Genomic DNA, 14,181 nt, shown 5'->3' on the forward strand with positions numbered 1-14,181 from the left:
AGTTTTTGACAAGATAAAACACTCATTCCTACTAAAACACTATAAAGCATAAGAATAAATGGATCTTTCCATAATAAGTAGTATCTAGCCATCCAAAATTAAGATCCAGAATAATATACAATAAGGATAAACTAAATGCTTTTCCAATGAACTCAGAGTGTAAAAGCAAAGATGTCTATTATCAACATAACTATTTGATATGGTACTGGAAATGCTGGCAACAGCAATAAGACAAGAAAAAGAAACTGAAGGAATAAGCATAAACAATGAAAAAGAATATCAGCTTTTGCAGATGATATGAAGGTTTAATTAAAAAACCTAAAGAATGAATTACAAAAATTATATAATTAACAACTGCATCAAAGTTGCAACATATAAAATAAATCCACATAAATTATCAACATTTCTATATATTATCAATAAATACCAGGCAGAAGAGACAGAAAGAGAAATTCTATGTAAAATAACTAAAAAGTGTTTAAAATGCTTGACATTCTACCTCCAAAGACACACATAAGAACTACATAAATAAACTACAAAATACTCTATACACAATTTAAGAAAGACCTAAATAATTGGAGAAATATTAATTATTCATGAGTAGGCCAAGCCAATATAATAAAAATGACAATATAATTAACTTATTCAGTGCCAAACCAATCAAACTACAAAATGTTTACTTTATAGAATTAGGGGGGGAAACAACAAAATTCACATGGAGGAACAAAAATTTAAGGATCTCAAGGGAAATAATGGGAAAAAATGAGAAGGAATGGGACCTAGCAGTAGCAGGTCTCAAGCTATACTACAAAGCAGTACCATCAAGATGATTGGTAGTGATTGAGAAATAGAGAGGTCAATCAACAGAACATATTAAGTATACAATATTGAAAAATAAATGATGAATAGAGTAGTCTAATGTTTGATAAACCCAAAGATCCCAGCTATTGGAATAACAACTTGCCATTCAACAAAAACTTGTGTGTGAGAAAGCTGGAAAACAATTTGGCAGAAATTAGGTATAGACAAACATCTCACACCATATACAAACGTAACCCCTGTCTCAAAGCCCACTGATATGAGACTCTCTTTTCTGGTAGAGATGAAGACCCTGCCCTGTGAAAGAGGTGAAAGAGCTCCATCCTTCACCAGTCCCCTTCAGAACTCTTCAAGCTTTAATTACTCTTCAGTACTCTTCAAGTAGTGAGTCGCTTCACATACTTGCAATTGCCAGCTTTGAGAGAGAAGATGGAAGAGACCTACCCCAGCTCAGGTTGCTGAAGAAAAAGAATCTGGAAAGACATGGAAAGAGCTGGTAGGCTTCATTATGCTTCCATCTCCAGCTTGCTACACTAGAGAATGTGGAGAGTTTCCCCTTAGGTGTGATCAAGGCTTTCTCTTGGTTGAGCTGAGTTATCTCACTGCCAATGGAAAAATTCTTTCACTCTGTATTATTTTGTATGTATTTTCCTATGTAGACCTCTGATTTCTGTTTTGCTACTAATTTGGATAAGTGGGTTTTGTTTGCTATTTACTACATGTGTTCATTTAGAAGTGGTATTTGGTGGGAAAGGGGTCAAGTCTTGGATATAGAGTTTGGGGATCCCCTTTCACTCAGAAATGACAATGCAATTAGAAGTTATATTGAACTTCTAAATCATACTCCCTAGACTAGTAATATTTAAGGAAGCAGACAGATATAATCCTAGCCCAGTACCTCCTCTGGAGGTACTAAGGAGAGCAAAGTGGCCTTCAGCCCCAACTTCCTGCTTCCCCTACTGGTAGGAAAGAAAGTCTCCCTTGGAGAAGGAGAGGGGGAGAAAAGGCTAGAGATGTCTATTCTGCCTCACTGCAAGCCACACAATGAACAGCCCTCTCCTCATTACACTTGGGGTCTTTCCCTATACCAAGATAAGTTCCAAATGAGTATATTACTGAGAAAAAAAGGATGACATTATAAACAAATTAGAAGAGTAAGGAATATATTGCCTATCTGATCTAAAGATGGGGGAAAGCTAGTGACAAAACAAGGGAGAGAGAGCATCACAGAAGGTAAAATAGGTACTTTGGTTACATAAAACATAAAAGCTTTTGCACAAACTAATTTAGCTAAAATTAGAGGGAAATGGGGAAAAAAAAACCTTTGCAGTAAGTTTCCTTAATAAAGTTCTCATTTCTAACTGAATCAAATTTATAAGAATCAGAGCTATTCCTCAATTGATAAATATTCAATGGATGTGAAAAGGCAGTTTTCAGAGGAAGAACTCAAGACTATCAATAGCCATGTGGTAAAAAATGTTCCAGATCATTAATAATAACCCCTACTAGATCTATACTCCAAAGATTAAATAAAGAAGAAAAGGACCCATATGTACAAAAATATTTATGGCAGCTCTTTTTGTAGTGGCAAAGAAATTAAAACTAAAAGGGTTTTCATTAGTTGGGGAATGGGTGAACAAATGATGGTACATGAATGTGCTATAAGAAATGATAGACAGGGGGCAGCTAAGTGGTACAGTGGATAGAGCTCCGACCTTGGAGTCAGGAAGACCTGAATTTAAATCCAGTTTCAGACCAGACACTTGACACTTACTAGCTGTGTGACCCTGGGCAAGTCACTTAACTCCGATTGCCTAAGCAAGGAAAAAAAAAAAAAGAAAAGAAATGATGGACACAGTTTCAAAGAAACCTGAAAAGACTTGTATGAACTGATGCAGAGAAAAATGAACAGAACCAGGAGAACAATTTACAAAGATAAAAATACTGTAAAGTATAAAAGTTCAAATAACTTTGAAGGACTTAAGAAATCTGTTCAAAACAATGACCAACCATGATGGTGGAGAACTCATGATGAAGCATGATACCTAAGTCCTGACAGAAACATGATGGATTCAGGGTGCAGAATCCAGAATGTATATATATTTTGGGGTGTAGTCATTGAGAAAATGTTTGTTCTACTAGACATATTTGTTACAAAGTTTTTGTTTTTCTTTTTTTTTTCATTAAGAGGAGAAGTGGGAGGGAAAGAAGATAGATTTTCATTAATTGAAAAAAATTAAATGAAATAGATGCATGTACATAATTTTTCTATATATGTATATTCTACATACAATTTATTTATTTTAATTACACACTCATATGTATATGTATGAGTAGAGACATTGAGGGATAGTCAGTCTAATTTTCCTATAAAGAAATTCAAGTTTATAAAGAGAGTTCCAGAATATAGCCAGCTTTTAAGTTGTAATTCTAATATATCTTGGACTTCTTGGTTCAAAAAGGTTGTCTCAATCATTTCTGCAACATTTGACACTTCTGTTTATTTTACAGCTACAATGTCTATGCCCTTTTCCCTTAAATACACTATATCATGCCAATTGATAGGGAAGTGAAAAAAAAACTAAATTGGTCATAAGAACATAGATTTACATCTGGAAGGGACTTTAGAGAGCATATAGTCCAACTCCCTCACAGAAAGAAAAACTGAGTCCCAGAGAGGGGGAGGAACTTGTCCAAGGTCACACAGTTAGTGTCAAAGCCAGGCCCAGGTGCACTGATTCCAAATCTAATGCCCTTTTACTATACTACGAACTCTCATTCTTGTTTTGCCTACACAATATTGTGACTATTTAAGGATATCTTATCAATAGATGTGCTGTTTAATTGAAACGATTAAATCAAATTGTATAGCATTATGATGTAAAGACATTAGGTATCACAAACTCAGAATGGTGGAGCATTGCTTTGAAATTATATGAAAAAAGACCTTATTTACTTTAAGGCAATGGCTTTCAAATTCCATGCATCTACACTTTCCTCTTTGTAAAAAAAAATTCACACTTACTTTTCAAAAATAATCTATACATAATTTTCTTAGTTCTTTTATTCAAATAAAATGAAAATATTATCATAATCCTTTTAAAAACATAAAAATCTTAAACACACAAGAAAATATATATATTGTAGGAAAAGTATATGGGTTGTAGAAAACAATATTGCTAAAATCTCTCATAATTTTTCAATTTATAAAAATAACAACCATAGTATTATGGTGAGAGGTGGGCTTGTTTTTCAGGACAAAGTTTCTCACAACAGTGAGGTCACTCATAATATTGCTATTCATAATTCTTCCTTAACCACTAATCATCAATATTTTATTTTTGTAATGGAGACTGAACAGGGTATATGCAGAGTTGACCTCCATGCTTCTGGCCCACCACTTATGAGTATCTCAGCATCAAGGGTCTTGGCACTTGGGGATGCCAAACTCACTGGCTGCTTCTTGCCAACCAAGTACGGCTCAGCACTTTTTGAGAGAGCAAAGTATATCCTTACCGACAATTAAGAAGGAAGAGCCAATGACTAAATAGATCTTTAAAAAAGAAAGTAAATCGCACAGATGGAATCAAGTAATGCTGAGACTTTTTAGAGGGCTAAGAGAGCTGACTCTTCTCTATTCCAGAAGAAATGGCAACCTGAAGGACAGATGACAGCTAAAGCACTTGTCCTGTCTAAGCAGCCTAAGCCAGGGTTTTAGGTTGTCACTTTGGTGTTTCCTCTTTCTTGACCTTAGGTAAATGAGGGTTGATCTGAGATGGACATGTGCAGGCTTGAGGCCACTTTGTGAATTCCAGGGATCTGGTGGATCATTGAGCAGAACTGATTGGCAACAAAGGAAGTTCATACATCAGAGAGGATAACACAGGAGAAGGAAGTTTTTGCATCTGAGAGGATTCACAGATTGGAAAAGCTCAATGCAAGGCTTGCCTTACCAGATAACATGGACTTTGATGGAGACAGTGCAGATCAGAGGCAAAATACTAATTGTTGATTGAAATCAGGTAATTTCCACATCCATGACTGGGGAAAATTTTCGACAAAATAAAAGCTAAAGACCATAAAGTATGAAGTAGACAATTTTGACTACATACATAGCTTTTGCATGAATAAAGTCAATATAGACAGAATTAGAAAGGAAAAGGTAAAGTAGGGGAAAAAATTAGATCAGACATGATAAAAACAAGGATAATAGTTAAAATACACAAGGAATTGACCCAAGCACCATTCCACAATAATAGATATGAATGTAATGGAATATTATTATGCTGTAAGAAATGACAAGATAACATAAAACAGAAGCTGTCAACCAGGAGGAAAAGTTTTTATACCAAACACAAGGCAATGATGACCAAGACACAGGGAACAAATATAAACATAACACCAAAAGTCATTCCCCAATGGATAGGTGATAAAAAGATATAAACAAACAGTTCTGATAAATTTCAAATTGTGAACATCACTATAAACAATTTCTCCAAATCATTAATAACCAGAGAAAGTAAAATTAAAACACCTTAGAGGTTTCACCTCACACTCAGCAACTTAGCAAAGATAACGAAACATGGAAACAGTTAATGTTGGAAGGGTTGTGGAAAGATAGGCACACTAATACACTGTTGGTGGAGCTGTGAATTGATCTAATTGTTCTGTAAAGCAATTTGAAACTATGCCCCAAAAGTTACCTACCTATGCATATCCTTTAACTCATCAATACCACTACTGAGATTATATCCTCAATGAAATCAAAGAAAAAGGGAAACAAACCATATGTACAAAAATAATTATAGCAGCACATTTTGTTTTAGCAAAAAACCGGAAACAAATAGAATGCCCAACAATTGGAGGAAAGCTGAAAAAATTATATTATACAAATATAATGGAATATAATTATGTCATAAAAATTACAAAAGAGGTGGATTCAGAGAAATCTGGGAGGGCTCTTGTAAACTGATAGTGATGTGAGTAGAACAAGGAGAACAATTTATACAATGACTACAACACAGAAAAGGAAAACAACTGTGAAAGATTTAAAAATTCTGACCAATGTAATGACCAATCAGTACTCCAGAAGACTAATGATGAGTCATGCCTCTCATCTCGTGGCATAGAGGTAATGAAATAGAGGTGAAAACTGCTACACATTTTCATCAAGAGCAAATGTGGATTTGCTTTGCTTGACTACACTTACCTGTTATATGGCAGGTTTTTGAAGGCCCGGAAGAATAGAGAGGAAGAGATATAAAGAAAAGTAGGAAAGAAAGAAAATATTGTCAATGAAACATTTAGGAAATACAGAGTACAGAGTAAAACAAGTTCAGAAAATAACATAGACAAACAGAGTAGTGTTGAAACTACTGACTTTAATATATACTTAAAAAAAGTTGTATATAATAAAGATTTATAGTGTCAAATACTGTCCTCTTTTTCTATCTTATTTTGTGTAATGAAATGTTCATGTTTATATTTATCAAATAAATAATAATAATAATAGACAACAGTCATCAAGTAAATAAAAATTTATTAAGAACCTATTATGCATTAGTCAGTTAAAAAAGAAGACAATTCCAAGAAAATAACTAAAATGTTGATATACTATGACCCAGAGATATCAAGCATACACTCTAAGAAAGTCAATTTTTTAAAATGAACTACGTGCTCCAAAATATTTATAGAAGCACTTTTTAACAAAGAACTGGAAACAAAATACATGACCATTCATTGAGGAATGGCTAAATTATGCTGTGTGAAAGTAATGGAATATTACTGTGCCATGAGAAACAATAAACATGAAGAGTATATAGAATATCACAAAAAGAATTAGATGAATTGAGGCAAAATGAAGCTAGCAGAACTTGGAAAAAAATATTCACAGCAACTCCAATGATGTAAATGGAAAGAATATAAATAACAAAAAAATTTAAACTAATGCTGTGAAACTCTAATGACCAAAATTGGTTCCAGAAAAGAGATATGAGAATGTACCTTCTCTTATTTGCAAAGAAATAAGGGACTCTGGATATTGAATCCTATATGTAATGTCAAATTTGCTTGATTTGTTGGTTTGTCTTACTGAATAGTTTTTTTAAATTATTATTTGTATTTATCACTGCTATTCACAAGTACTAATACTGGTGGAGGAAAAAGACAGTTATGTTTGCTTTGTATGAGTGCTTTAATGGCCAATAGCATTAAATGTAATAAACTGAAATGACATCTTGAAAATATATATATGTATAAATACCCAGGCAAGTGAATTTTTCCAGAGAAAATATGATGCTTTTAATAAACATCAAATTTTTAAAAAATTCCATTTATAAAATCAAAAGTACTGCTTATATCATATAAAGTTGCTTAAAAATTACAAAGAATAAAGTGCCTTATAGAATAAGAGAAACATTGGTGCTACCCGAAGTTAATGATACAACTGAAACTTTGGCTTTGAATGGTTTTACTTAAAGATAAGAAAGCAGGAAAGAAAATGTGCCCATGTATTTAAAAAGCTTTGCCACCGACTGAGAAAGTAAAATCATCTTATTTTGTGTTGCAAATAGATGAAGCAACAGATGCAGGTAAAGATGTTCATTGGATTAAATGTATATGATATAATAATGAATATATAACAATAAAAAATAAAAACATGTTATAGAAAGTTTATTATTTTACATTACAAAAAAGTGGGAGTTGTGAAAGATTAACAGATTTAACACACACAAAAATGAAACTAATTAAAAATCAATGGAGAAGAAACAAAAGCCAACAGTATTAAAAGAGCACGTGATCTAGTATCATAGTTTAGGATATCAACCACTAGGCTAAGGCCTTTCTATTTGACAAAAACTACTGGGAAAACTGGAAAGGAGTCTGGTCCAAATTAGGTATAAACCAACAACTCACACCACCTTACCCTAACCCTAATTGTATTCCAAAACAAACTACAAATTGATACATCACCTAAATATAAAAGGTCATAAATCATAAACAAATTAGAGGAAAATAGGAAATACCTTTCAAAGCTATGGATAGGAATAAAGTTCTTAACCAAAAAAGAGAAAGAGATAATCATAAAAGGATAAAACGGACAATTTTGATCACATAAAATTGAAAAGGTTTACACAAACAAAATCACTGTAATTAGAAAGGAAAAAATACAGTGGAGAAAAAAAATTATAGCAAATATCTTTGATGAAGGTCCACGAGCAAAGAAATATAAGAAATTGATACAAATAATTAAGAATAATAGCCATTCTCCAATAAATGAATAGTCAAAGGATATGAAAAGGTAGTTTTCCCCCCCAAAAAATGCAAGCTATCAATAAATGAAAATGCACCTCATCATTAAAAATAAGAGAAATGTAAATTAAAATAACTCTGAGGCTCTACCTTACACCCATCATATAGAAAAGATGACAAAAATGGAAAATGATCATTAGAAGGACCATGGGAGGAAAGTCCCATTAATTCACTGTTGGTAGAGCTGTGAATTTGGATTAACCATTCTGGAAAGCAATATGGAACTATCAATAAGCAAACATTTATTAATCATCTACTATGTCCCAGGAACTGTGCTAGGCACTGACGTTATAGAAAATGAAATAATCCCTACTCTCAAGGAGCTTATATTCTAATGGAAGAGACAAGTACATATATAAGTGCATAGAGAATAAAGAGAATAAATACAAAGTAGTTAACAATAAGATAGTGTGGGAGGGAGGAAAAGATGAAGGGCAACTGAATTTAAGAGGATCTGGAAAGGTTTACATGAAAAGTAGAGTTAGAGCTAAGTCTTAGATAAAGTGTTTGTTTAAGCATATCAGGCACTGTGCTAAATGCTGGATATAGAAATAGTAACCAAAGTAGTCTCTACCCTTAATGGGTTTACATTATAATGAATGAAGACAATATATAAAGGAGAGCTGGAAGGTGTAAGAGGTCAAAGGTATGGTGTGGAGATGGTCAGTAGTGTCATAGAGTTCCAGTCAAAATGAGCTGGAAATTCACCTATGAAAGCCCAGGGTGGTTCCAGGGATAAAATACAAGATTCCGGTGAAGAGGAAGTGGGAATAACGGCAGAGTGGTGGTAGCATTGTGTGGAAATGGCAAAAGAGAGGGATTCTATGATATGGAGGTGAGGAGTAGGGTGGCCGGTGCAAAAAGACAAGAGATAGTAGTATCTTGTGTGAAGTACAGAGAGAAGGCCAGTTATGATGGATTACAGAGTAAGGGAGGGGGAATAATATACACAGAGGCTGGAAAGATAGGTTGGGACAAGGGTGTGAAAGACTTTTAAAGATAAACAAAGGAATCCCTATTTTATCCTAGAAGCTGTAAAGAGCCTCTGGAGTTGACCGATTAGAGGGCAACCAGCCTGTTCATATCTACACTTACAGAAAGTCCCTTTAGTAGCAGTATATAGGGTAGCTTGGAGAGGCTAGATTAATTAAGAAGTCATTATCAAGGCCAAGATGTGATAAGGGCCTGAACAAACGTGATAGTTAAGAGAGCACTAAGAAGGGGTTGGATGGGAGGTATGCGGTGTATGTAGAAATGGCAAGATTAGACAAGTGATGAGATAGAGCTTTATGCAGTTTTTCATACAGTTGATCATCTTTTCCTTAATACTATTTTCTCTATATATCAAGATATATATTCTCTATATATCAAGACACCACTCCCTCCTGGTTCTCCTCCTATCTATCAGATGACTCCTCAATCTCCTTTGCTGGATCCTCATTCAAGTCATGCCCTCTAATCCTAGGAGTCCCTCAGGGGTCTATCCTGGGCCCTCTTCCCTTCTCTCACTTCATTTAGTAGATTTTAGATTTTAGTGACCTTGTCAACTCCCATGAATTGAAGTATCTATGCTGATGATTCTCAAATTTACCCATCCTACCCTAACAACCTGGCTTATCTCCAGACTTGTATTTCCAATTGCTTTTCAGACGTGGATGTTCTAATAAACCTTGTCTTTGGCTGAAAGAAGACTTGGGTCGAATTCATTCAGGCAGGACCCCTCCTGTCGTGATTTTGGGGTTCCAGCATCCCTAAACTTCAACGCTACCTGACATAAGTCCCCATCTACCACCCCCAATGTATCCTCCATTTAGTTGCCAAAATGATTTTCTTAAATTGCAGGTCAGACCATGTCACACTCCACACTCAACAAACTCCAGTGGCCTTGTATTATCTTCAGGATCAAATAAAAAATCCCCTATTTGGCATTCAAAGCCCTTCCTAACCCAGATCCCTGCCCCCCAACTACCTTTTCAGTCTCCTTACAACTTATTTCTGCCACGTGTTCCTTCGATCCAGTGAGCCTAACCTCTTGGATGTTCCACAAACAAGACATTCCATCTCTTTGCTCTGGGCATTTTTTCCTGGCTGTCCCCCATGCTTGGAAAGCTCTGTCTCCTCATCTTTGCCTCCTGGCTTCCCTGGCTTACTACAAGTCCCAATTAAAATCTCATCTTCTATAGGTAGCCTTTCCCAACCTTTCTTAATTCTAGTGTCTTCCCTCTGTTAATTATTTACTATTTATCCTATATCTATAGTTTGATAGCTTGTTTGTACTTATTTGTTTGTTTGTTGTGTCCCCCATTAGGCTGTGAGTTCCTGGAGGGTGAGGACTGTCTTTTGCCTCTTTCTGTATCGCCACCTAACTTATCACAGTGCCTGGCACATAGTAGGAACTTAATAAATGTTTACTGACTAGGCACTTAATAAATGTTTATTGACTGACTGACCAATGGAGAAGTTAAGAATCTGGAAAACTAGAAAGAAGATATTACTTTCAACAGAAAGAGGGAAATTTGAAAAGGGTTGAGTTCAATGTGAGAGGAAGACCTAGGTGTGAGCCTCACACTTCACTAGTTGTGTGATACTGGGCAAGCTTCTTAACCTCTCAGTGCCTCAAGTTTCATTATCTGCAAAATGCGAGGGGAGGAGATTAGACTATGCTTTAAAGGCCCTTTCCAGCTATAAATCTAGCTATGATACAGCATAAATTGCCTAACAGGCAACTGAGTTAGATGAGTTGGGACTAAAGCACAAATGAGAAATTAGGGCTGGATATATAGATCTGTGAGTCATCTGCATAGAATGATAAGTAAATCCATAGGAGCTGAAGAGATCACCAAGGAAGAAAGTAGAGAAGATGATCCAGGACAGAGGCTTGGCAAACATCCAGATAAGTAAGTGTAATACCAGAAGATAAGCCAGCAAAAAAGGGAGGAACAGTTAGGTAAACAAATAACCAAGAGAATAGGGTCACTAAAACCCAGAAAAAAGTGAGTTTTCAGAATTCATGGTCAACAGTGTCAAATGCAGCAGACAGAATGAAAAAGTAAGAAGTGCAAAAAAAATCTTCAGGGGCAGCTAGGTGGCGCAGTGGATAGAGTACCGGCCCTGAAGTCAGGAAGACCTGAGTTCAAATCCGGCCTCAGACCAAACACTTGACACTTACTAGCTGTGTGACCCTGGGCAAGTCACTTAACCCCAATGGCCTTAAAAAAAAATCTTCAAATTTGGCAATTAAGAGATTCTTGGTTAACCTCAAAGACAGCAATTTCAAATGACTAAAGGGTTAACCTTGGTAAAGAGAAAGGTTACTTCACTGTCAGAGATTGAGGGAAAGGAAGAGAAATAGGAATGAAATCAAGAGGCTTTGAAAGCATGAGTAAGGGAGAAAAGGGAGCTTAGGTCAAATGTCCTCAATTTTCTCAAAAGTAAAAGGAAAGATGAGGAAAAAGAGGAAAGAGGGAGGTGTGGATAGATACTCTAAAAGTCACTAAACTGTTCATACCATTTGACCCAAGACTAGGAACATACCTCAAAGACTTCAAAGCCAGAGGGAAAGGACCTGTCTGTACATATCAGCAATTTCTGTTGTAGCAAAGAATTGGAAGCAAAGTGGGTATTCATCAATTGGGGAACAGCTGACAATCATACTATATGAATGTAATATAATATTACTACACCATAAGAAATGAAGAAAAGGACAGATTCAGAGAAACCTGAGAAGATATACAATGACTGATGGAGAGTAAAGTGAACAGAAGCAGAACAATTTATACAATGACAATATTCATGCAAAGGGAACCTAGCTGTGAAAGACTTAAAAATTCTGAGTAGTACAATAACCAATTGTGATTCCAAAAAACTGATGATGAAACAGAACTCTGATCGCTTGCCAGAGAGCTGAAAGAATAGGAATACAGAATAGAAAGAGACAAATATGTTCAGGCATGGCCAGTGTATGAAGTTGTTATGCTTGACTATACCCATTTGTTTTAAGAGAGGGCTTCTTTGAGGGTGGGAGTAGGTACTGATAATTACACAGAAACAAAAGGAAGAAAGAAAAAAAGAGCATTCATAAAACATTAAAAATACACAAAAGAAAACATAAGGAAATTCATTAGGGGTATAGAGACAAGGAAGGCAATTTCGTAGTATGTTAAACTTAATATATGCTCAAAATATTTAACAAGTTCAGTTTCATATATGATACTTTGTTCTCTGTATACTGAAATGCTCGTGCTTGTTGTATGTCAAGTTCATGATAAAAGAGACGTTAATTTAAAAATACACAAATTCTACACAAGCTAAAGAAATTTATCTTGAAGACAGAATGTGTAGAGGTAACAACAATCACAGATCTCTCAGAACATGACAAATTTTTAAAAAATTGAATACCATAATGCAAGAAAAACCAAAAAAAATGTTTAAAACATTAATAAGGGTAACAAAACATCAACTGAATCTACAGATCACTACCAGAAATAAATCCCAGCTCTTCAAACCCATAAACACATAGTGTTTAAACTAAATGAATCAATGACAAATATTAATTTCAGAAGCAGCCATGAGAAAGACTTTCAATTGTGAAGAAATGTGAATAACACAAGATCATTTTGCTTTTATGAGAATCCTCAGGAGGGAATGAACTATTTTTCCAAAAACTTAAGGCACGTAAGCTGCAACCCAAAAATGACACACCCTACAAATGCAAGCCTAATTAACCTCAAAAATGAGGGACTTTCACCAAAAGGTATTTGAGGCATCTCAGCTTTAAAAAAAAGAGAGAGAGACACATGGGCATGAACAGATTATCTGACTTGAAAACACCCCAAGCAACAGAAGCACAACTTTAAAAAGTCTAATTATCAGGAAAAGAGTAAATGATGAAATCAGTTATTTACCTTTACGGGTCATTTATTTAAAACAGAGAGTGACTCATGTGGTAAAAGAACAAAGAACTATCTGAGGAATAAAAAGGATATAAGGGTCTAAAGATGTAAGGTGAATTTAAAGAATTTGGAGAAGCTTGGTTTCTCCCACTGGTCCTAACTCTTCTTTACAATATGATGAATGGGAAAATAGTTTTAATATGAATGTATATGTTGAGCCTGTATCAATTTACACACTGTCTTAGGGTGAGGGGAGAGGAGAGATGGGGAAGAGATTTAGAACTCAAAATCTTATGGAAGTGGTTGTTGAACACTAAAAATTAATTAATTGATTGATTGATTTTTTAAAAAAAGAATTCAGAGAAGCTAAGATGGAAGACTTAGAAGTTGATGTTCCATGGACTAAATTGAATTCCCTGACCTCTTACAGACGAATCAATGTTTGTTACGGAAAGGAGTTGCAATGTGGGAGGTTGCATGAATACGGGGGAAAGGAGGAAGACAAGGGAGTAGGTAAGGTGCCCCAACCATGGCCATGAGCAAACAGTGAAGGAAGGAAAGATAGGTCTCTCAGCAAGACAGGGCTAACTATGGGAGAATGGGAAAGTAGAAGGACAAAATTGGAACCAAGAGAATAAAAGGGGGAGGGGAATCTTATAATGTAAGGGGATAAGAGATATCTTTCTAGAGTACTATCCAGGAAGAAGAGATGAATATTTTCATTGTGGCAGGTTTGATGTTAGGATAGTTTGTGCATTTGGAGGCTACAGTTGCTCAAGAACGTACTAGGCCTCCATGGGCTGTATTTGGCTTCAGAATAAGTGACTTAGAAGTTCCTTGGTGCAGAAGAACATAGTACAGCTGGGAAGACTGATATGAATTGATGCTAAGTAAGTTGAACCAGGAAAATAAAAACACAACTAACAACAATAATAAATGGAAAGAATGAACAAAATAATTGAAACTGAATGGTGAAGGGGCTAGTGCACTACACTTGGAGTCAAGAAGAACTGAGTACAAATCCTGCTTTAGACACTTTTACTAACTGTGACCCTGGACAGGTTGCTTAACTTCTGTGCCTCAATTTCCTCATCCTTAAAATATGAGGGCTAGACTGGATGACCTTAAAATCTATGAGCCTATGAATGTTATGTACTGT

Source organism: Vombatus ursinus, unplaced genomic scaffold (genome assembly GCF_900497805.2).
Source record: "Vombatus ursinus unplaced genomic scaffold, bare-nosed wombat genome assembly UNPS02015152.1, whole genome shotgun sequence".
NCBI classification, from domain to species: domain Eukaryota; kingdom Metazoa; phylum Chordata; class Mammalia; order Diprotodontia; family Vombatidae; genus Vombatus; species Vombatus ursinus.